The 25,486-nt window shown below is 41.5% G+C and overlaps 1 long non-coding RNA gene across 1 annotated transcript; it reads right to left on the minus strand.

Moving 5' to 3' along the window:
• Positions 1-12,528: 12,528 nt before the first annotated feature.
• Positions 12,529-22,532, minus strand: LOC121761872. Its single transcript, XR_006042117.1, has 4 exons — positions 22,319-22,532; positions 21,864-22,006; positions 21,696-21,762; positions 12,529-13,055 (listed from the first exon to the last, which is right to left on the minus strand). It is a non-coding gene; the product is annotated as an uncharacterized LOC121761872 (long non-coding RNA).
• Positions 22,533-25,486: the final 2,954 nt, after the last annotated feature.

Genomic DNA, 25,486 nt, shown 5'->3' on the forward strand with positions numbered 1-25,486 from the left:
TGGCCGAGAAGCAGGAGGAGTTCTTAACCTTCCTGCAGAAGAGCCAACAGCCGGAGAAGACAACGGCGGATTCTCCCTCCTCATCCAGACATGAAAGTCACTACCGCAGTAGTGACGTGTCTTCCAGGAGAAAGAATCCTCAACCCCGACATGTTCCTGTTCCTCCTCGGTACCGGAACCACAGGAGAACTCCATCTCCTCCGTACCGAAGAAATGTCGGGTTCGCCATGTACGGAGCATTAAAGACTCCGTTCTCGGACGATATCACTCGAACTCCTTTGCCGCGGAACTACCGGACACCGTCAATGACTTATGACGGGCTAGTGGATCCTCATGACTTCTTGGGATGCTATCAATATAATATGGCGAACCAGGGTCTCAATGAGGTCCATATGTGCAAGCTGTTCCCCGAGCTGCTCATCGGGAACGCCAGAAGGTGGTTCGACAGCCTTCCTCAAGGCAGCATTAGATCCTACCGAGATCTAATGGATGCTTTCCACAGGAGGTTCTTTCAGAAAGCGGAAGCCCGAATTACTTCGGCTCAGCTGCTTTCTATACGTCAAGGTCGCGACGAAAAGATCAGCGACTTCCTGACGAGATTCCATAAGGAATGCCTACAAGTAGATAATCTCAATGATCTACTTGTCATTTCGGCATTCCAAAATGGAATCCTGCCCGGAGCTCTCTACAGAAAGCTCGTGGAGTGCGGTCCGCAAACAGCTCAAGAAATGTGGGACATTGCGGACCAGTTTTCCCGTGCGGATGAGGCAGACCGTCGAAAACGGTCTTTAGACAGCTCATCCCGAGAAGAGAAAAAGAAGCCCGATCAAAGCGGCCAGGTGCTTCCTCGCCGAACTCCTTTTGAAAGAATTCAAAGGGCACCGGTACAAGGCAGATTGGGGCCACGTCTCAATCCTGAGAAGCCGCCCGCTCAGTTCGTACCATTAAACAAGTCAAGAGCGGAAATTTTCGAACTACATTCCGATATGTTCGAAAAACCAAAGCGGATGACGAAATCAGCCGCGCGGCGACCTCAGGATCAATATTGCTCCTTCCATCAAGCCCACGGTCACGATACCGAGGAGTGCCGAAATTTGGCTGCAGGTATTGATGTTCTTGTGAAAACAGGAACGTTAAAAAAATACCAAAGCAAGCAGCCGAAAAAGAACAAAAGGCAGAGAGGTGCGAACTGCAATCCTCAGGATCCGAAAAGGCATGAGGATCCCGAAGACGACGACGAGCCGCAATATGATGGAGTAATCCAGACTATTGATGCTCTCCCTGCCGGGAAGACTAAGTCGTCCCTAAAAGCAGAACGCAGAGGTTCCAATCAAGAGGAGCCAACACATAAAAGGCTGAAGAAAGACGAAGTGATTACATTTTCAGATGCCGATCCCGTCCCAGCCATCTCTCCTCACCAAGACGCTATTGTCATTCAAGCCGGAGTGGCAAACAAACTGATCCACAGAGTATTTGTGGATACAGGAGCGTCAGTCAGCATTCTTTTTAAAGAATGTTTCGATAAAATGGAAGTGGATCCAGCTCGGCTCAGTCCGGCTCCACTTCCTCTGAAAAGTTTCGCCCAGGAGGACACCCGCCCTGAAGGTATTATCAGCCTTCCGATCACGGTGGGAAAAGCGCCTACAAGCTCCAATACGATGATCGAGTTCTTTGTGGTGAAAGCTCGGTCCCCGTACAACATCATCCTGGGGAGAGACTGGCTCAACACAGTTCGGGCCGTTTGCTCTACTTATCACCTCACCATCAAGATCCCCACTAAAGGTGGGATAGCGGTCATCCGAGGTGATCAAAAGAGAGCAAAAGAATGTCTGCAGATTGCGCTTAAAAGTGCCGAGCAATCAGTTCGGCACCATCAAGCATAGCAATCACAGCAACCGGAGTCAGAGGCAAGCGAGATGACCGAAGTCACTTCAGAGCCGAACTCAATGACCGTTCAGTTATACGAAGATGATCCATCCAGAACGGTCAAGATCGGCTTCGCAGGAACGCCTCTACTCCGGGAAAAGACCATTCAGCTCCTCAAGGAGTACAAAGATGTCTTTGCATGGTCTCCGTTGGACATGACCGGAGTGCCCCCCGAGGTAATCACTCATCGGTTAAATATTGATCCTTCAATCCGGCCAGTAAAACAGAAGCAAAGACTCTTTGCGGCAGAAAGAAGCCAAGTCATCCATGACGAAGTCCGCCAATTACTAAAAGCGGATGTACTATTCGAGGTGAAATATCCTTCTTGGGTGGCCAATCCTGTGATGATCAAGAAAAAAGAAGGAGGATGGCGGATGTGCATAGATTTTACCGATCTAAACAAGCACTGTCCTAAAGATTGCTATCCCCTTCCGAATATAGATAAAAAAGTAGAAGCTTTGATCGGCTTCGAAATTTTCTGTTTTCTTGATTTATACAAAGGATATCACCAAGTGTTGATGGATGAGAGTGACGCTCCGAAAACAGCTTTCATTACCGATTTCGGCATTTTCGCTTATAAAAAGATGCCATTCGGTTTAAAGAATGCCGGAGCCACTTATCAAAGGATGGTAGACAAGCTTTTTCGGCACCTAATCGGAAAACATGTTGAAGTGTATGTCGACGACATAGTTGTCAAAAGCAAAAGCACTTCGGAGTACGAAGACAACCTCAAATCCACTCTCGACGTGCTCCGAAAAGCCAACCTCAAACTCAACCCCCAAAAATGTACCTTTTTGGTAGATTCGGGAAAATTTCTGGGTTGTTGGGTTTCAAAGGACGGACTCAAGGCAAATCCCTCAAAAGTTCAAGTTATTCAGAACATGGCGATGCCGAAGTCCATACACGATGTGCAAAGACTAACTGGATGTCTAGCCGCATTGAATAGATTCCTTTCCCAAGCAGCCGAAAAGCAACTGCCGTTCTTCAAAGTGTTAAAAAAGGCACCAAAGTTTGAGTGGGGAGCCGAGCAGAAAAAGGCTTTTGACGAGCTCAAAAGTTATTTAGCCGAGCTTCCAATTCTCTCTGCTCCAACAGATGCCGAAGTGATTTTCTTATACTTAGCGGCATCCGATCAAACCATTAGCGCGGTGCTTGTACGAGAAGAAGGCCTAAAGCAGTTTCCCATCTACTTTACAAGCCGAGCATTAAGAGGTCCAGAAACAAGGTATCAACCTCTGGAAAAAATTGCTCTGGCGTTAGTAAATGCAGCAAGGAGACTGCGGCCATACTTCTATGCTCACAAGGTATGCGTCTTAACCGATCTGCCTCTTCGGCAAGTTTTGACCAAGCCAGAAGCATCAGGCAGAATCGCCAAATGGGCCATAGAGCTGGGAGAACACTCAATCGAGTACCTACCTCGAAAAGCCATCAAGGGACAAGCCTTGGCAGATTTTCTTGCAGAGGCCAAGTTCGATCAAGCAATCCCTGTCATTGCCGAACAGAAAAATTCTGCCAATGCCGAACTAGCACAGCCCTTGGAATCCGAAGAAGAGCCGCCGGACTGCTGGAGCGGATTCGTAGATGGAGCTTCGAATAAAACGGGAAGTGGAGCTGGTATTCTGCTTATCGCTCCCGATGGATACGAGGTAACCTATTCACTTCGGTTCTCATTCCCAACCACTAATAACGAAGCCGAATACGAAGCCCTCCTTGCCGGACTCCAGCTAGCACAAAGTCTATGTATCAAGTCTCTCAAAATCCATTGTGATTCACAAGTCATAGTGAATCACATGTTGGGTACAAGTGAAGCCCGTGATGAGAGGATGAGGAAATATTTAGACAAAGCGCAAAGCATTAGCCGAAGTTTCTCTTATTTTCGGATAATCCGCATTCCCAGAGCAGAAAACAGCCGAGCAGATACTTTAAGTAAGTTAGCCGCATGTCCAAGCTCAAAGGTGGAGGAATTGATGCATCGAAGCATTGATGAAGCTGAGGTACATTCAGTAACCAGCTCGCCGAACTGGATGACGCCGATCTTACAGTATCTAGATCAAGGACAACTGCCCGAGGATAAGAGAGAAGCTCGGAAAATCACATGCCGAGCACTTCGGTACGAACTTCATGGAGGAGTCTTATACAGAAAGTCCTACCTTCAGCCGTTATTACGATGTATAGGGCCAGAAGAGACGGACTACATCCTCAGAGAAGTTCATGAAGGATCGTGCGGCAGCCACATCGGAGCTAGAGCTTTAGCTAAAAAAGTTCTAAGATGGGGATATTATTGGCCAACCTTGGTACAAGAAGCAGTGCAGCTCGTCAAGACATGCCCGAAGTGCCAAATCCATGCAAATATCCCAAGGATGCCGCAGACCGATCTATCCACTATGCAAAGCCCTTGGCCTTTTATGCAATGGGGTATAGACATAGTAGGACCACTACCACAAGCTCCTCGGCAAATAAAATTCCTAATCGTTGCCGTGGACTACTTTACGAAGTGGGTGGAAGCTGAACCATTAGCTACGATAACGAGCTCGAAGGCATTGGATTTCGTCTGGAAGAACATAGTGTGCCGATTTGGCATACCCCACATCCTCATCTCGGATAACGGGACTCAGTTCACCGACAAGACGTTCAAGAATTGGTGCCAAGAGCTGAATATTCAACAGCGGTTCACTTCGGTCTCTCATCCACAAGCAAACGGACAAACGGAGGTAACAAATCGTATCCTGGTGAAAGGGTTAAAAGCTCGGTTAGAACAAGCCAAAGGACAATGGGTAGAAAATCTCCCTCAAGTCCTATGGTCCTACCGAACTACACCCACAACCTCCAACGGTGAAACTCCGTACAGTCTTGTGTACGGCACTGAAGCCGTGATTCCGGTGGAGATCGGCATACCCAGTCCCCGAACTCTAAATTTCTCAGCAGAAATGAATGACGACAGACTGAGAGCCGAGCTAGATCTTGCCGAAGAAAGAAGAGAATTGGCATGCATAAAAGCAGCCAAGTACAAGGAGCAAGTAGCCCGGTATTACAACCAAAGGGTGAAGAAGCTGCAATTTCAAGTGGGAGATCTCGTCTTGAGAAACAACGAAGTAAGCCGAGCAGAAAAGCTGGGCAAGCTCGAACCCACATGGGAAGGTCCGTATCGGGTGTCAGAAGTCCTCGGCAAAGGGTCTTACAAATTGGCTCACATGTCAGGAGAACAGGTACCCCGAACATGGCACATTTCCAACCTCAAGAAGTTCCATTTGTAAGAGACAGTCCGGTCAGTCAGTCTTGAGTCCTGTTCGGTCAATGTGCTTTCTTTGGTTTGCTTGGTCTTTGTTTGTCTCTGTGCGTTTTGTCTGTGTGTTTTGTCTGTCTCTGTGCGTGTCGTCTCTTACAAATGTTACTGAGGTATCTTGTTCTTCGAAGGCTGATCCCCTTCTTAGAACATATACAAGCCAACGATTGTGAGTCAAAGCTTCTAAAGAGGATACAAGACCACAATTCAGCTTAAACAAGCAGTTCGTCTGAAACGAACTGCAATAAGCCAACGATTGTGAAGTCCAAGCTTCTAAAGAGGATACAAGACCACAATTCAGCTTAAGAATCAAGCACTTCGTCTGAAACGAACTGCAACAAAAGTCCGATTCACGCGATAAAACTTGCCTGAATTAGGACAAGGGAAAGTCCGATCCACGCGATAAAACTCGCCGAATTAGGACAAGGGAAAGTCCGATCCCCAAATTAGGACAACGGAAAGTCCGATCCGAGCGATAAAACTCGCCAAATTAGGACACAAGCTTAGTCCGGTCAAAGATGTTTATTTCATCAGACCAAAGACGAGTCCGGTCAAAGATGTTTATTTCATCAGACCAAAGACGAGTCCGGTCAAAGATGTTTATTTCATCAGACCAAGGACCAAGTCCGGTCAAAGAAGTTTACTTCATAAGACCAAGGACCAAGTCCGGTCAAAGAAGTTTACTTCATAAGACCGAGGACAAGTACGATGAAATTTTTTCGCTAAGCTGTAAATACACAGTGTTAGAAGCGAAAACAAAATTTCATTTTTCAAATCTTGTTCGGCATACAACTCCGCTACCCTACAAAATGGCGTTACGCTATTACAAAGGACTATTCTACTGTCCGGGATTGCTAAAGTTGAGCCACCTATTCACAAAATCCTCGTGAAGCCGAGTTCGGGCGTTCTCGGCAGCTGAAGAATAAGCAGGTCGACGAGATGCTCTAATCGACCTACCACCTCTTCCCTGAGCCCGGGAAGCTCTAGTACCTCGGCGGCGAAGAGTCTCTTCACGAAGCATTTGTTGATCTTGCTCACTCATAATCACAGCTCCTCTACGAACTTCAGTCCGTCCTTGTCTTGACGTTTCCGGCTGTTCCTGAGTTCGTTGCTGACTTGGAGTAAGGTTTTGAGCAAGTGAATCAGGGGTTTGAGCTGGAGTGTGACCATCTGTTGACGGGAAATGCCTAAGGAATCTCTCGATTGAGGGACGCCGGGAAAGAATGATGTCGTACCGAGAAGCCCAGCGCCGCAATGATTTCACGACTTGTTGGCAAGCCGAGCTCTCCAGCGCATTGTTCCTCCGGAGTACATGATATTCCTCCCACAGTTCGTCAACTCGTTCCTGAACTTCAGAGATGGTCATTCCCCCACGCCTGCAGATGAAATCCTCATACGCAGTCCTCTCAGCGACGGCAGTGTTCAGCTCGGCCTCCAGATCCTTCTTTTCGGACTCTAAGTCCTTATTATCGGCCTCCAGCTTCATTGAACGAGCCAAGAGTTCGTCATTCTTCATCTGGTCAGCTATAGCTCTTTTCTCAGCTTCGTCTAAAGCCGAAGAGTACAGCCGCTTCCAGTGAAGTACCTCCAGCTCCTTGAGAGTTAAGAATACAAAGCAGCTACGTCAGTTCGGCATTTCAGCTTACCGAGCAGGTAGCAAACCACAACAGGAGTAAGAGAGTACGAAAGGCTATACGAAGACACAAGAGCAGAAAGAAGAATTTTTTCATTCATAAGAAAAAATTTTTTTTCTACACAAGGGCTTCAAGGCCGTTTTACAAGAAGGAAGAAACTAAACTAAGAGAAGGAAGATGAAATCATACTCCGCTAGCTTCGTCTCCGCCTTCTCGGTGAGGTTCAGCTTCCTTCTCCTTGTCTGCTTCAGCTTCAGCCTCGGCCTCCCTGCTCTCCCCAGCCTGCTCGGCACCACCGTAGCCGATCTGCTGCGCCTCCTGCTCGGCCTGCTCATCGCCGGTCTGCCGCTCATGCTGCTCGGTCTCACCCTCTCCATGGAAAATTGGAGCGGGTGAAACTGACCCTATGGAGGCAAAGATAGCCTCCATGTTCTCATCGCGGTCAGCTCGGCAACTACGAACTTGGTCTGCAGAAAGCAGGACCGAGGACGAAGCAAGCTCCTCAAGCACCGGCAGACTCTGAAGCCGAGCTGCTATCTCTCGGCCGTACAGCGGCAGGATGACTTCGGGACCCTGCTCGGCTTTATCGGTCATCAGTTTTAGCAGATCACCGACAAAGGCTGAAAATTGGTTGCTCAGAAAGAGTTTCTCCGCGAAAGCACGGAGAACCTCCCCTTGGGCAACCACGGCAGCAGCATCCCTCCGTTTCGTCTGCTCTCGCTGGATGACGAGCTGGTTTTTGGCAAACTGAGCTTCATCCTGGGCCGAAATCCTAGCAGCTCTGGCCTTCTCAAAGTTAGCCTCAGCCTGTTCGGCCCGATGACAAGCAGCCGCCAACTTCCTCTGCATCTCAGCATAGTCATTGGACGCTTTGGAGAGTTCGACGGCGACGAGCTTGGAGAGCATATCGTTCCTCTGAAAATGGATAAAGAAAAAAGTCAACAAAGGGGCCACAAAAAATACAGGAAAAAAGCAAGGCCAGAAAATCAAGAAGAGAATTCACCTCGGCGAAGTCCGTGGGCCATAAAAACGGCTCACAGATATGTTCCGAAGGAGGCGCCAAGACCACGTCTTTCTCTGGCGCTCTCGGGGGCTTCTGGGCCTTCCCCTTCCCCTTTGCCGAAGTCGACTCCGGCTTCTTCGGATCTGAAGAGGTTTTTTGCCTTTTCGGAGTCCTCTCGGCATCAGACGCCGAGCTGGTGGTTTTCGGCCTCTCCGGCTCCTTGGACTCCGAAGATTTGCGGCTCAGCTTATTCAATATGTTCACTACCGAAAAACAAGGAAACAAGGTTAGTTTTCGCCGCTAAAGCAGTAAGGCATAAAAAAGAAATCCTCACCCTCAGTCTCTTCGTCCGAAGACGAGATATTGAACACGAGGTCGCCCTTGACGAGCTCAGTTTCCGAGTATTGTTTCCTAATCATAGGAATCTTATTGAGCTCGCCCTCGAGCTCGGCCAACGGTTCTAACCGAGGATGGGGAATCACGGACTTCGGCCCTCTCCAAGGAAAGCCCGGAGCCGAAGTCCTATTATAAAAAAAGAAACGGTTTTGCCATTTCGGCCACTTGGTTTTGCAGAAGGCCCTAAAAGGCTGTAAGGGGATCAAGTAAAACCAAGATCCCTTCCTTTTAAACTGGAAAAAATTAAGGATTGCCCGCAGAGACAGATCCTTATCTAGCCTACGGAGTTCGGCAGCAAAAGCCGACAAGTGCCTCCAAGAATTCGGAGTCACCTGACCTAAAGGGAGTTGAAAAAAATCAAGAAGCTCTACAAAAGGTGGGGGAAGAGGGAAACGAAGCCCGCATTCTAAGCAGGCTTCGTAAACGGTGGCATAACCCTCCGGCGGGTCGTTAGCCCTATGATCATCGTCGGGAACCACCGCCTTCCCCCCGGGAAGAAGATATTTTTCGTGTAGAGATATCACGGTGTCCTTACTCAAGACGCTGTGAAAGTATTCTACAGTCTTCTCCCCGGACTCTTTCCGGCTAGAAGACCCCTTGCCCCCTTTCCTACCGCTACCTAACTCGGAAGAAGAAGAAGACATGGTTCTTACTCTTTGCAAAATCTGAAGAAATTCTGAAGAAATTCTTGAAAGCGGAAGGAAATTTTTACGCAAAGGAGATAGAGTGCAGAAGAAGCTATAGCAAAAGTGTTCAACTGATGAAGAAAGGACGTATTTATCAGATTCGGAGAAGATTTCAAAATCATCGCACCGTTTCGAATCCCACCTTTTTAGGATTCAACGGCCGGATTTTACTGTCGCATTTAATGCAGTCACGCGCAAGGCACGTCCCCTGACGTCAGCCTCCCCCGTACCTTTATCCAGAATGCCGAAGTGACTCGCTTCGCCGAAGTGATTCACTTCGTCTTTCGGGGGGGGTAGTGATGGGGTACGGATAGACATGCCCACCGGTTCCGGTTCCGGCGGTTAACCGCCGAACCGGAACCGGCGGTTCCGGAACCGGAACCGGAACCGGCGCAATATTCCCGAACCGGAACCGGCGCAATTCGGTTCGCGGTCCGGTTCAGGTTCAAGATATTTCGAACCGGAACCGTCACCGAACCGGCGGTTCGGGACGGTTCGGAACCGGCGGTTAACCGTGGAACCGCCGGTTCCGGCGCTTAAATCGAGGCAGGGGGATGGGGGCCGGTGGTGATCTTCAAAAACGGTCGAAACCGCCGGTTTTTCGGCGGTTAACCGGCGGTTAACCGGAAAAACCGGCGGTTAACCGCCGGTTTAGTGGCTTTCGAGGCGGCGCGGAGCACGAGGCGACAATGGAGCAGCTTTTGCAGACGGTTCGTTGACCGAACCGGCGGTTTTATTTCGGAAACCGGCGGTTTTGGCCCGGAAACCGGCGGTTCCGCCGGTTCCGGCGGTTTTCCGCCAAAACCGCCGATTTTGTGAAAATTCAAATTTTTTTTTTTTTAAATTTCAAATTCGAATTCTTCCATTTTCCCCCTCATTTTTTTCTATAAATACCCCCCTCTATCCTCATTTACATTCACCCCACTCTTGTGTTAATAAGAGTTTCTCTCTTCAATCTCTCAATTCTCTCTCTTTGTCTCCAATTTCTCATTTGTGCTATTGTGCTTCCATTTAATTACGCAATTGCTACTCTTATTACGCATTGTTATACACTTATACAGTTATACTTGTTCCCGTAGTTCTATAAGTTGTCTTTCTTTCTCAATTACTAAAACAAAAAAAAATATATTATTCCATATTTCATAGATCATTCAGGATGCGGCTATGTTGTACTTGAAGATCATTAAAATATATTCCCCATTTGATAAATATCAAATGCGGAATATATTTTAATGATCTTCAAGTACAACTTAGCCGCATCCTGAATGATCTATGAAATCTTACCTTGGAATCAACCTTTTTTTCTTGCAAAATGTTGCCCATTTTCTAAGCAAACACATATCAGCACGCTATATACACATTGCTGCATTTCTAATAGGGGCAATTTGATCTTCCAAAGCAATCAATGCATCTCGAACACACATAGTCAGAACCTTATTCAAGCATCTAGCATGGAAAAAATCAGAACAAACTATCTATTAGTACTAATTTTTTCCATGCTAGATGCTTGAATAATATTCTGACTATGTGTGTTCGAGATGCATTGATTGCTTTGGAAGATCAAATTGCCCCTATTAGAAATGCAGCAATGTGTATATAGCGTGTTGATATGTGTTTGCTTAGAAAATGGGCAACATTTTGCAAGAAAAAATGGTTGATCCCAAGGTAAGAGAACTACGTGGGCTTTGATTCCTCAATAAAATTGTGGATACGTAGGCAACTCAACTTAAATTTGAAAAGTTTAACTTTGAAAGTTTAAGTTGATCTCAAGCCCTTTTCAATTTTTCCTTTTTCCCCCCCATTTCATTTTTTTTAAATTTACCTTCCGAGTCCGACGAGGCGACGAGCCGACGCCCGACGACACATGTAAATTATATTACATTGTTGTATGTTGTTGTATTGTATACTTATGTATTGTAAATTGTAATGTATCGTTGTCCGTTACAACTCAAAATCAATAAAATTTATTTCATTTTCTCCTTATTCGTCTTATTTGTGCTTGAATTATGCATTGTCTTGTTCCGATTTGTTGTATAAAGCCAAATTTCAAATTTAAAAAAAAAAAAAAAATTAATTGAACCGGCGAAACCGCCGGTTCAAAAACCGGAACCGCCAAAACCGCCGGAAAACCGGCGGTTCCGAACCGGAACCGGAACCGCCCGGTTTTCGAACCGGAACCGTGAAATAGCCTCACGGTCCGGTTCCGGTTCCGCTTCCGCCAAAACCGGAACCGGCGGTTCCGAACCGGAACCGCCGGTTTTCGAACCGTGGGCATCTCTAGGTACGGACTAAACAAGCCCAACAGCAGTGACGGCCCATCAGCCCAAAGCCCAAGAGTATCAGTTCGGCATTACCAAAGAGTTCGGCCCTAGCCTACAGCTCGGTAAAAGCCGACCAGTCAAGCTCTACTCTCAGATCGGCTAAAGCTGCTCGGCAATAGTTCAGCGGTTCGGTCTCAGTATTCGACCGAACTGGAAGATAGTCAACTCATGCAGGATAGTGGACCAAGTACAGAGATAGTGGACTCATGCAGGATCTCATGCAAGATAGTGGACCCATGCAGGATCTCCATGACCTCCACGACATCCACAACCATCATTAGTGGTGATGCAAGCCACGATCTTAGTTCAAGGTATAAATAGAACTCAGATCAGATAAAGAAGGTTAAGTTCTAAAGAAGCTCTCTAGACATAAAAGATCATATAGCAAGTTTGTATTGTAAGCTGTAGAAAACAGATCAAGCAATACAACTCTGCCCTCTTTTCTTCCCGTGGACGTAGATTTACCTCAGTAAATCGAACCACGTAAATCTCTGTGTCGTGATCTGTATTTTCCTGCATTCATCACCATCAAAAATTCGCTCAACCATCAGTGATATTTGTGCCAAACCCACTTTTCAATTTAATTCCAAGATACTGGTCACAAGTTGTGATGGAATATTCAGTACTAGTACAAAACCAAATAATTCAATGAAACCTGAAACGAATAAGGCATTTTTACTTTTTTCCTCCCAATGAAATGAAATGGCCCAACTTATATTCCTTCTATCCCTTGCTGCAATTAATTATCACTATAAATTCAAAGTCAAATGATCGTGGCTACCACACACGTGGCAAAGCCAGAGTAGGGTTACACTTCCATCTCCAAGAAGCTTAACCCTTCTCTCCATACACAAGAAATAAGTCTCACCTCTTTTCTCATCTTTATAACTATCTACTATATTAGAATACCCAATTATATGTATGAAGGAAAAATAAAGAAATTGCACAAGTTGTAGCAGAAAGTAATCAACTTTATTCCTATATATTATCTGCTTAACCAGTTCCAACCACAAATAGTCCTAGAACCTTAAACTTTCGGTTATCCAATTGGTTTTTATCTCTATTCTTGGCCAATATTTTGATTCTTCTTGCTATAATGAATCAAAGTAAAGATCAACTTTGCCCTTTGATTTTTGGGTGGGGTGGGTGGGTTTGGGGTTGGGTTGGGTAGTTGTTTATTCTTGAGGCTAACTGATATAGTTTTTTCATACAAATAACAAGAAAATTGCATGATTGACATCTTTTGTCATAAATCAAGGAGACATAAAGAGTGAATAACTTAAATATGAAGGAACGTATGCATTCACACCTCTCTGTTGTGGGTACACTTTTGGTGATTAATAATATATCAATATAAGAAATATTTGGAATTTAAAGATTATTTTTTTTAATTAAAAGCTCCTTTAGACTCCATTTCCTCTGCATAGGTAAGTTTTTGAGGCTCTACCACAAATAACTAGTAGATTGCATGAATAAGATTAAGTGGGAGAAGAATGAACTTAGTAATCTGAGCCACTAATATCATTCCCCACTCGCCTCCTTCGCAGCAACGGCACTTTATTCAAGAGCTGCGGCTCTATAGCCAGAGGCCTACCGGAGATCAAGATCACCAATGTGGGGACTTGATCAGCGAGACACTGGAGAGTTTGGCTCTGTTGAAGGGGGATCTTGAGGTCCGAACTGTCACCACCAGATTCCACATACGGACCCTCGCCCACGACCACAATGGCAAAGGAACTTCCAGATGGATTTTCTTCATAGTTTTGGCCCCAACAACTTCCCTTATAGCTTCCAAAATCGTAGTGCCTGTCTTATTCCAAATTGTTAGTAAAATTGCTTCCTTACACTCGAATACAAAAACACAGGAAGAATACAAAAAAAAACAGATCATTAGGCAAAGAATCTTGCTATATTCAAGGTCTTGACATGGTTGCTTATGAGGAAATGACATGACAATTCACAGATATGCAACACATGCACGTGCAGAGGAGAGAGAGAGATGAAAAGGAAATGAATGATGGCTTGGTAGGAAAACAAGGTCCCATATTCTGAGAGAAGGAAACGGTTGTATGAAAACGAAATGAACGGCGTCTTTCTAGGAAAATGAGGTCCCATATTCTGCAATCATAGACATATGTTAAAGCTGGAAACTCTAGAAAACAATGAAAAAAACAAGAGAGAATCAAATAGGAGTCGAGATAGATAATAAGCAGAAAGTCAAGAAATCAACTTAGCACCAAAAAAAACTAGAAATCACTAAAAATTTAATTCTGTACAGAATAACTTTAGTTTCATAACAATATTTCTAAAACCATAATATAGAGTCTCATAACAAAATTTACTCCCACTAAACGGAAGTATCTTCAAATAATATAACAATGATTTGGGCTACATGCCCATGAAAAACCTTGGGTGGTAACCCCTTAGTGAGCGAATATGCGATCATTATATCCGTTTCTAGATGCTCTATACATATTTGTCCACTCTGAATCATTTCCTTCACAACCAGGAACTTCATTTCAATATGATATGTTATTGGAATATGACACTAAAGAGTTATTATCACAATATAACTCAAGTGGTCTTTCAATACCCTCTATAATATGCAACTATTGACAAAATTTCGCAGCCATATTCCATGACTAGATGCTCCATAACAAGAAACGTATTTTGTTTCCATGGCAGAAGGTGTTATAAGTGTTTGCGTAACACTTCTCCACGATATGGTTCCCCAGCTTGTGGTACAGTCAGAGCATTAAACATGAAATTTGAATTTTAGTTTTAAGTTATTTGAATAATGTGTAAAAGCAAGTTTTGTCTTGTTCTTTCCGGTATCTGTACACAATATCTTTATACAGTTAGGGATGTTATTAGTGGCTTAGTTAGTGTGTTAGTGGTTTAGTCGCTTATGCAAATCGTGTATAGTGGATAGCAACAAAAGTATCAAAGCCGTGAAGGCGATGAATCTGAAGAGAGAACTTAACTTGAAAGGCTGCAGATGAAGCCATTTCAGAGATCAAGGTGGAGAGCAAGAGAAAAACTTAAGTTGGTTATATATTTGTGATTATATTTGTGTCTTTTCCTAATAGCCGAATTATGATTATATTTATTGCTTGAATGTTCTATATATGATAGATTAATATTTATCCAATTAAATAAATCTACATTGAAAAGAGAAGCTCATAGAAGTAAAGATAGGCTTATAGAGAGAAAATAAAATTTCTAAACAACATAACACGCAGTGTTGTTAGAAGTGCGGGTCACAATGGGGAGATGAAGTGAAAAAACAGGTGCGCGCCCCAATAATTAATCTTCATACAAGTAGAATTGATCTCTATACGTATTCCTCATTTTGCTATAAATGAAGACGATTATCCAAATTTCACTCAAGACGATTCCTTATTTTGCTATGAATAACGAAAATAAAGAATATGTTAGTTTCTTCAAATATATAAGTAAGAATGGCATTCATTTAAAATAGAGATTATCCAAATTCTAATTACTTACATGTTGAAATCACTTTTATTCCTCTCACAGCCAACGGAATGTTAAGCTCGATATTCGAATTGCAAATCTTTGCAAATTTGGTTTAATAGGTCCAAATGATTTCCATTTGATTTTTGCTTCAAATAGCCAAAGGACTTCCAAACACATTGATAACTCCCTATATTTGGCCATTTCATCCCTCATTATCTTGTTTTTAATACTTTGGTTGGTTACCAACTTCTCAACACATTCGTACATGCATTCCATGACCTCTAGACATACAGAAATACCTTGCATAAAAGACTCTCAGGTTCAAGTAATGAGCTGCAGCATGTAATGGTCTGTGTAATTGATCATTCCATCTATAATCAATTATATCAAATGTTCTCTTAAACTTTTCTTTTTTTCCATTGTATGTCTTGGAAATGACCCTTTTACACCAATCCATAGCCTCATAAATATAACTCAAAGCGGGCTTACGCTCATCATCAACCATCCTTAGCATTTCGACAAGAGAACAAGCCAATTTGAGTGCATAAACAACATGCCTCCAATAATTTTCCTTTAATCGCATTATTGATACGTGTCTTTTTGTACCACTGGCTATTTCTCCATGTATCACTATTGAACTTTTTTGAGATTTTGTCGCTGGTTATGGATAGACCATAGAACTAAATGGGATGAAAGAAGTGACAAATCTGGTCGGCCCTTTTACTTTTATATTTTCTCATCATATCTAGCACACTACTTTTACTATTAAAGAAGCCAGTCAAACCTATTGATTTTCTTATGGCTTCCCTGACAAGTATTAGTATTTTACCAATATCCTTAAGCATCAAATCTAGGTAATGTGTTACACATGGAGACCAACATAAATTAGGTTGCTTCATTTGTAACATCAATCTAGCTTTCTTGTAATTGGAAACATTATCTATCTGGATTACATTTTGCTCTTCAACATAATCAACCATAGTATTTGCATCTTTCACAATTTGAGGCGCATCAATGGACTTGATGAAAACAGAACTTTAGAAGAGTTCACTAAGAAGTTGATAGTGGCTCTTTGAGAAACCGAGCCAAGCCACATGTCACATATTAATCGAGAACCCATAAAATCTCCACCTATCTCTATGAGTGTTTAGGATATTCTTCGCAACATTTACCTCTTTATTAAGCAAAAACATTCTCGACTCACGGTGACTTGGTGGCTTTATGCCTGGACCAAACTGACCAAACGCATCGTAAAATCATCGAGCATAATTGTTGCAAATCTTATCGTGCAATTATCTTTTGTAGACTTTATTTATTGTAATTTAATTTTCTCTTGATCAACTTTTGTGATTGGAATTTTTTGCTGCATCAAGGTAGAAATACACATCTAGAGCACATTTTTTCCAAAACTTTTTTAGTTACGTCGATTTATAGTAAAAAATATCTCTTCTTCCCTAAAGCCTAAATTTCAAAATCCAGCCTACTTTGTGAATTTGATGATAACATAAAAGTTTCTTGTATTTTAGCATATTTCTTTTTTCTCCATATAAGCGCTATCATCTCATCGAGGACAGAACTCATGTCTCCTGCTTACATCTCCTCAACAGGAGTTCGAAGGGTTAAGGAACAATTCGTTGGTGGATTTAAAAATTTCACAAAAATTCCCTCGATGAGACGATGGAGTTTATGATGAAAAAAGAAAGATGCTAAAATACAACAAGCTTTTATGTTGGCATCATATTCACGAAGTATGCTTTCACAAAAAATGCCTTGATAATTGTTGTGTTTATGCCAGATTTTGAAGATTTAGGCTTTCATGAAGAAGATGTTTCTGGCAGTAGATCGACGTAACTAACAAAACATCGGACAAAAGGTGCTCTACATATGTATTTCAACCCTGATCCAACAAATGAAGTCTAAACACAAAAGTTGAGCAAAAGAAAACAGAAGACAAAAAATAAAGTCTGCAAAAAAGAATTGCGTGATAAAGTTTGTAGCAATTATACTAGATGGTTTTATGACGTTGGAATATCATTTAATGCTGCAAACTATGATGGTTTCAAGATTGTTGAATCTTTTGGATAGTTTGGTCCAGGCATGAAGCCACCAAGTTATCATGCTTTAAGAGTGAATTCGCTTAACAAAGAAGTCAATGTTACGATTTATGGGTGCTCGATTATATCTGACTGACAGGTGTCGTGACTCGGTTTTCAAAGTGACATTACTTCATGGTGAGCTCTCCTAAAAGTTCAGTTTTCATCAAGTCCATTAACGTTTCTAATATTGTGAAAAATGCAAATGTTTTGCTGCCAAAGTCCATTAATGTTTCTAATATTTTGAAAGATGCAAATGCTTTGCGGCTGATGCATGAAGAGATGGTTGATTATGTCGAAGAGCACACTATGATCCAGATTGTAACGGATAATGCTTCTAACTACAAGAAGGATGGATTGATGTTGCAAGTGAAGAAGCCCAATTTGTTTTGGTCACCATGAGCAACACATAGCATTGATTTTATGCTTGAGGATATTGGTAAAATATCACTTATCAAGTAAGCCATAAGAAAATCTATAGCTTTGACTTATTTCATTTACAATAAAAGGAGTGTGCTAGATATGATGAGAACATATACAAATAAGAGAGTCGTCTATCACCAGATTTGTCACTTCTATCTTCCCGTTGAGGTCTATGCATAACCAGTGGCAAAATCTCAAAAAAAATATTCACTAGTAATGAATGGTGAAATAGTTGGTGGTTAGAAGAGATACCTAGCAAAAATGCAATAGCTTCTATGCAACCCTACATGAAAATTACTAGAGGGATGTCGTCTATGCACTCAAATTGGTTTATCCTCTTGTCGAAGTGCTTAGAATGGTTGATACTGCGCGTAAGCCCGCTATAGGTACATTTATGAGGCTATGGATTAGTGTAAAGAGACCATTTCCAAAGCATTCAATGGAAAATAAGAAAAGTTTAAGAAAACATTTGATATGATTGATTCTATATAGAAGGATCAATTACACAAACCATTACATTTAGTCATCACTAGAACTCAAGAGTCATTTATGCAAATGTGCAAAGTATTTCGACATATCCATTACATCATGGAATGCATGTATGAATATGTCAAGAAATTAGTTCCCGACCAAATATAAGGAGTTGTCTTTGTTTTAGGAAGTCCTTTGGCTATTTGAAACATAAAATAAATGGCATCAGGTAATTATTCATTATTTTTTTATTATATTACTCCCTCTGTCCCATAAAAATATTGGCATATGATATGGCATGGGAATTAAAACAAAATTGATAAAGTAAGAGGGGAGGAAAAATGGTAGTTAAAATAGTGTTAGTGGATAGTGAGACAACATTATTATTAGGGTTTTGATGGTGGTATAAGTTGTAAATAACTTGATGTATTGTGAATAACAATAATTTGTGGAGCATAAATGATACTTGGTGAATCATATCGTTCGTGAGCATCTCATTACCGAGACCTTCCATCTCAACCTCTCTGGTTCGTTTAGAAAATGTTGTTCAAGGAATTATAAGTGGAGCAGTTTGGCATAGACCTTCTGCATGTGGTTATAACAAGAAATGGCAGCGGCTAAACCCTAGTTGGACATTGGTAAATTTTAAAGGAAATGGGAGAGAGAAGGATCGAGTAGATAGAGATAAGAGGGAGATTTTAATTCATCCAGGCATTTATTATAGATTTTTTATAAAAAGTGAAATAAAATCAAATCACATTAAATCAAATCTAATCTAATCTAATCTAATCAAATTCAATCCTAATAAGTACTACATCAATCTTTGAAAAATAGAAACTTTTGAAAGACAAAAATTTTAATGCACAATTGGTAAAGTAAGAGAGAAAGACAAAAATGGGTAAAGTAAGAGAGATAGAAAAAAATGGTAGTAAAAATAGTGCTAGTGGATTATAGGGTCTACATTATTAGAGTGGTGTTTTAATAGTATAAATTGTAAACAAATTGATATGTAGGAATAATATGTGGTTCAAAATTTTCCTAAATAGAAAGTTTAAAATTTTTTTATTTTTAGGGATAGACTAAAATAGGAATAATTTCTATTTTTAAGGGATAGCGGTAGTATGAAAGTAAATAATGTTAAATAATAATATACGGATAATCAACAAGTATATCCGTACAGGAGCCATGAGGCGGTCCATCTGTTTGGCCATATGGACGGCATTCGAGTAAATCAAAATGCTCGGGTCTCAGAATTGAGCTCAAAGATTCAGCTTGGTACATGCAAAGAAAACACCCAGAAATTGATAGTCCTTGAGATCAAAAAGTTGCAAGAGGTTGGATTCGAATGTCGTGATTTAATCCGACAATGAATCTACATGTTTTGTGGCAAATGAATCACAAGCGACATCATCGCGCAAATTGATCCCACGCTATGGACAGATAACGATGATGCAATATTTGAAACCACGATAATGCGGGTCTAGCTAAGGCGATGAGTGCAAGGTCATTCATTGTGCATCAGGGGTTTTGTTCTCCATAAAAAACTTACTAGTGCGGGCTAGCCATCCCAACACATCAGGTACCGTGAAATGACAAAAGGGCCATCGTTGGGGGAAGGTAAAATTGAAGCTAGGGGCTGGAAGCATTTGTGGCATCCGAGGCCAGTGTTGCAGGATCGACAGATCCACACTAGATAGAGCTAAGTTTGAAGTTCAGGAACAGACCAAGTGATTTGTCCCGGCGCTGGGCGAAGTGATCGTCAAAATGACTCCATCTGGGTTTGAATTTCATCGACAACTTTCTCCAAATTCCCAAACCTCAAGTCCGACGTAAGAACATTCACCGCGCCAATTGATATGGAAGGAAAAGTTTCAACTCACACAACACACGTTTTAATGGACATTAACGGATAAATTATAACTAGAATTAAAACAGGCGAAAGCCTTCCTCTAGCAAGGCCCCTCTAGAAGAAATTTTGTCACAAAACTAATTTTATGCGTGTATCTTTCCTATGGATCCACAAGGAGGTATATTTGTAGAACTTATAAGACTCCTAATTAAAAATAGCTTGGAAAAGGGAAACCTAATCTGAAATTGACTTCGAAAGCTGAAATAACAAAACCTAATGGGAAACAAACCAACTTGGAAAGAAATCCTAACCCTAATCCTCATGCCTCTTCTCCGCGTTGCTAATTACATGCCTCTTGTCGCTTTTCTTGCCGCTGATATACTTCCCTTGCCGCTAATCTGAAAACTGACTAGTTTTTTCTTTTAAATCTTTAGGTTTTTAGTTCATTTGTTTTTTCTTTTCAATCTTTTTTCCAGTCACTAAAAGATAGAACAAGAAGGATAAATAGGAGTACTAGATAGAAAAATTGAGTACAAGAAATAATCCTCGAATTGAGGCACTAAGGCTAGCCTAAACAACCATACTACGATTAACTATCGTCCTATTATAATTTTCCTATTAAGTATAATTTTTCCCAGACACAACTTTTCTAATGAAAAGACTCCAATTTTACTAAAACTCGACTGGATTATCCTACATGTAAGACTCCACTAATAAAAGACCCTTTGTAACCATCAAATAACAAACAATAAAGAAAGAAATAGAGAAGGTTAGGTTGTCATCCTCTCGATATCAATACTCCAGCCATTAAAACATCCTTGAGGGCAAGGCTGGAATGCAAATCAACCAGGGGGTTCATACTCATGTGTTATATAATAAGTATCCCACATCGGTTATGTGTCCTAGTCAAACTTAGTCTCTTGTACTATATAAAGTAATGAAATATACCTATTATTTTTCTCTACTATGTCAATATACTTTTCCACTTATGTTTATGCTTTATTGTTCTACATCATGCTTTAGAGAAGATGGCAGCATGCAAAACAGAGGACCACACAAAATACGAAAGGAGGGTAACAATTTTAACCCACAGAATCTAGAGGCACTATGCTGACCAAAGAGTTCCCGAAAAACTATTCTTTTCTTCCTAAAGTTAATGGGCATGAAGTGCTTCTAGGGCAGCAAATGCAATGCCTCATTACAACGAGAATGGCTGACGGACAACTGGGGTGAGACAGAGGCTGCTGCCGGCCGAGGAACAACTACATAGCCACGACAGGGGCTGACGCGGACTGTTGGACAGCAAGGGCATGAGCAGGGGTTGGCTGCTACTTGTGGATGATCCACTGGCTGCTGGTGGGAAAGGGCAGGGATGGGGCCCCTGTCGCAAGCAGGGGCAGTGGCAGAGGGTTGGCTGAAAGGAGGAATGCGTCAAAGCGCCAGACCCTGCACTCAACTCGAGCCTGCAGTGAATGGAAGGCTGCTAGCAGGTTTGCTGGATTTTCAACTGCCTTTCCAGATTCCGGGTTGGAAACAATCGTTCATGCACCAAATTGATAGAGACTCTATTGGAAACTAACCGAAATAGGAAGAGAAAGAGAAAGAACAGATACCAGAAAATAATAGAACAAGAAGAAGAAATACTAGATAAAAAAACTGAATACAAGAAATAATCCTCAAATTGAGGCCCTAAACTAGCTTCCTACGATTATTGTCCTATTCTTATTTTCCCCAAAGACACATAGTTCTTTTAATGAAGAGCTATTAATAATAATTATATAAAGACTCCACTTCTACTAATACTCTACTAGATAGACTATCTCTAAGACTCCACTTACAACAAGCCTGTATCATGGCCAAATACCAATGCATAACAAATACTAGTAATAAGCATAAAGGAAGGAAAGCAGGGAACGTTCAGGCTATCATCCTATCGATATCATAAACAGCTATGGACAAAAGCCTCCATGCAGAAAACTAGAGGCATTTTTCTTAAAACATTTATATCTCTCCAAATTATAAATTTACCAACTATTAAAATCAGTTTTATGAAAGGAAAGATGCAGTGATAAGAACTAATTCCATAGCCATATAAAGAGTGAAAACGCAGATAGTTACAGAAGGAAAACTCACAGCAACACATGGAGCAAAAGTGTAGTGAATTCCGCTAGCTGCACCACCAATCCTCCGGACAGCATCTCTACAAGCACACAATCCACGTAAAATTCAAGAAGTTGCTTTCATAGTCAACTTGGTAGCTCCAAGGAAGAAAAATGGTAGCCCCATAGACATTGGTGTTACCATCAACGATGTCAAACCATACAGCCTTGGGATCCCAAGCCGTGACTGCGGCGCAGCCTTCAGGAAAGTGTCCGCCATGGCCGCCCGATCTTAGGACTTGGCATTGTCAAAAGGCCCACTCCCACCAACACTCAGCACACTCCCTGCACAAATCCAAACACAAAAATGCAATCAAAATCGTTTACCTTCGCACAAACCCTAAACCTTATATCAAGACCTTCAATTGGAAACTGAAAACTCAACCTAATTTGAATGAATGATCTGAAATCCCAGACATAAAGGAACAAACAAGAATCAAAATCGTTTGACAAAATTAACTACATTTATCGAAGGCGGAGCAGAGCATCAAAAATCCAAAGCGAAGTGCCATTACAGACAAACAATTTCTTCAAATTAGGTTATATAACTAAGGAAAGATAGAAATTTTGGGATAGCTGGTATCAGTTGCAACTGACCTATGGAATGGCGGAAGGAGTGGAAACGACGCGCTCAATCTGAGTCATTTTTCCGATTTTCTCGTTGAGCATCATTTTAGATGAGATGTCCTTGATTCGTTCTGAGCGAATTATGAAGACTTGGGAGAAATGATTTCACATTTCAACGGCAATAATGAAGATTTGGGAGAGATGATTTCAAATTTCAACGCAATGCCGAATCATACAAGGTCGTTGCACAATCTTTATTAAAAAAATATTTCTACGGCAATATCTCTATTCTAATATCCAAGATAGAGAAAGAAAATAATTTTAATGATATACATAATTTCTACGTACATAATTGGATATTTTAGGTATTTCAATTCAAAATCAGTTTATTATTTTTAATTATTTTAAAATAGATTACTATATTACATATCTGTCCTTTAATAATACATGCGAAAAATTAAAACTTTCAAATTAAAGATTACAGATTTGGAAAAAGATTTGCTTTTCTAATGTATATCTATTTAATTATATCTAAATCAAATGCAAATCATTATGAATCTTACAAACTGCTTCCTTCAAAGCATTTCCGTCAATTAAATGTTAGTCATATAGTTGTACAAAGAAAAAGAAAAAATATTGTTGATATAGCTTTAAAATATTAAAAGCATTCCAAAAAATTAAAAATTATACTATAATTCTTATAATCAAAATCGTAAACTCAATCAATATTCATATACTATCAAATTTTAATTTACTAGTGTTAACACCCGTGCTATACACGGGACATAAGATTTTCAAATCATGAAGATAAATTACAATAAGTATAAAAAATAGGAGTAACAAAAAGAAATATGCACTCCTCCCAACCCACTCTAAATGAACATTTTACATTTGAAAAATAATTTTATACAATTTTAATTTATAATATAAGTGGAGTAACATAAAATAAAACAAATAACAAAGGGAAGACATGTGAATAAGAATTAGAGGTGGGTAGGTACGGTATACCTTACGACTTCTTTCTTCTTTTGTGCTTAAAAAATAATAGAATTCCAATTTAATGAAGGAGAATAGATTCATTCTAATTGAGGGAGTGACGCATAATGGTTGTGCGTCGTTCTTAATGAAACGCACAACCCTTATGCGCCGTTCTTTAATGACGCACAAGGATTATGCGTCGCTTAACGACGCATAAGGGTTATGCGTCATTAAAGAACGACGCATAAGGGTTATGCGTCGTTAAGGCGGCTTTTAACCCCCTGCAGGCAGACGCAGCTCACAGAACGCACTTTCACACACTTTCATTGAGGGAGTGACGCATAATGGTTATGATTGACCTCATTGATGAGAAGTACTACCTAGGTACATGGAGATCACAGTACTATACTCAAGTTTCATTTGATGCACCAAGACACGAAGAGTATTGGGTTGCACCTTCATGGAAGTTGTGCATCACCCCTCAGCAGTTGATTCCTAGAACGCGTGGCCGAGTTAGAAGAAGGAGGATACTTAATCAAATGAATGTCCAGGAGGAAGATGAACCGAGAGCTCCCCGTCGTTGCAGAAATTGCGGGATAGAGGGGCATGACCGAAGAAATTGCTCAGCCGGTGCCGTTCAGTAAAGTCGTGGTAAATATTTGTGAGATGTGATAGCTACTATGTGTATGTTTCAACATTTGTGAGATGTGATAGCTACTATGTGTATGTTTCAACATTTGTGAGATGTGATAGCTACTATGTGTATGTTTCAACATTTGTGAGATGTTGTGGACAGTCATTATGCTTTTTATTATGACAGTTATTATGATTGTTATTACGACAAGTATTATGATTTTGATAAACAAATACCAACATATGCCCGAAACATGTTTCAACCCATAAAAAATGTTCAAATTTCAACATACGACCACACCGGGCGAAGTGGCTGGACTCGATACAAATTTACATAAAATCGCCCGACTGGGCGTTTTAGAAAAATAAAATCGCCCGACCGGGCGAAGTTTCTGGACTCAACAGTGCGTGACGACATTCACCCAGTGACGCATAACGATTATGCGTCACCAAAGAACGACGCATAATCGTTATGCGTCACCGGGTGAATTTCGTCACGCACTATTCAGTCCAGAAACTTCGCCCGGTCGGGTGAATTTATTTTTCTAAAACGCCCGGTCGGGCGATTTTATGTAAATTTATAACAAGTCTAGCCACTTCGCCCGGTGTGGTCGTATGTTGATTTTTGAAACATGTTTCGGGCATATGACGGTATTTGTTTATATTTGTTTATCAAAATCATAATATTGTTCATTCCACCATAGAAAACATTCCGAAGTATTTATGTTTCATCATATCAAAAATGTTCAAAAATCAACTTACGATCACAACCTGTTTCAATAGACACAAATACCAACATATGACCGAAATCTATCTAGATGGAGGCGTGAACTTTGTCGGAGCTTTCCCTTTGTTCTTCCTTGTTGAAAATCCTCTGAATACATTCTGCATAGCCCTCCCAATCGTACTTGATGGTCGTGAGGATCCCGCGGTCGGTGGTCGGAATATTACTTCGTCATGTTCCTCCCCGCCCTCTTCTTCCCCGCCCTCTTCTTCCGGACCCTCTTCTTCCTGACCCTCTTCTTCCCCCACAGGATCCATAAATTGATAATTCTGAAAGTACGTATCACGTCCTGGTTGAGCTGCATCCCAATCAGACAAACCGCCAAAGAATGAATCACATGACGCACGTGATCCCCATTGCGATGGCTCGTGGCATAATATTAATGTCAAAAGTTATCAACAAAATACATAATTATGTGAGTTAATTTAAACAAAAACATTACTAGGCTCCACACGGGGTATACGGCGTGTGCATAGGCGATATCAAGAAGGCTGGCCTCAATGTAGGCATTCTTTCCCAGGCCCACAGCTGCAAGAGAACCATAGGTCCACCCACATCTCTTCTCTGTCTGCTTATAGAAGCCTCGCACAAATAATAATACAGGTATGCTAAAGCAGCACTACCCCAACTGATATTAGCCACATCTTCCGGATCGTCTAAGGCATTTAACCACATAAAGGGGACCTTGCACCCTGTGGTGTCCGATAAAATAAGCCCCCCTAACAAGATCAGAGCATGTATACGTGCTCTTTGAATGTATGCATACTCAGGCAGCCCATCACCCAACGGCATCGTCGCTTGGT

Source organism: Salvia splendens, chromosome 13 (genome assembly GCF_004379255.2).
Source record: "Salvia splendens isolate huo1 chromosome 13, SspV2, whole genome shotgun sequence".
Taxonomy (NCBI): domain Eukaryota; kingdom Viridiplantae; phylum Streptophyta; class Magnoliopsida; order Lamiales; family Lamiaceae; genus Salvia; species Salvia splendens.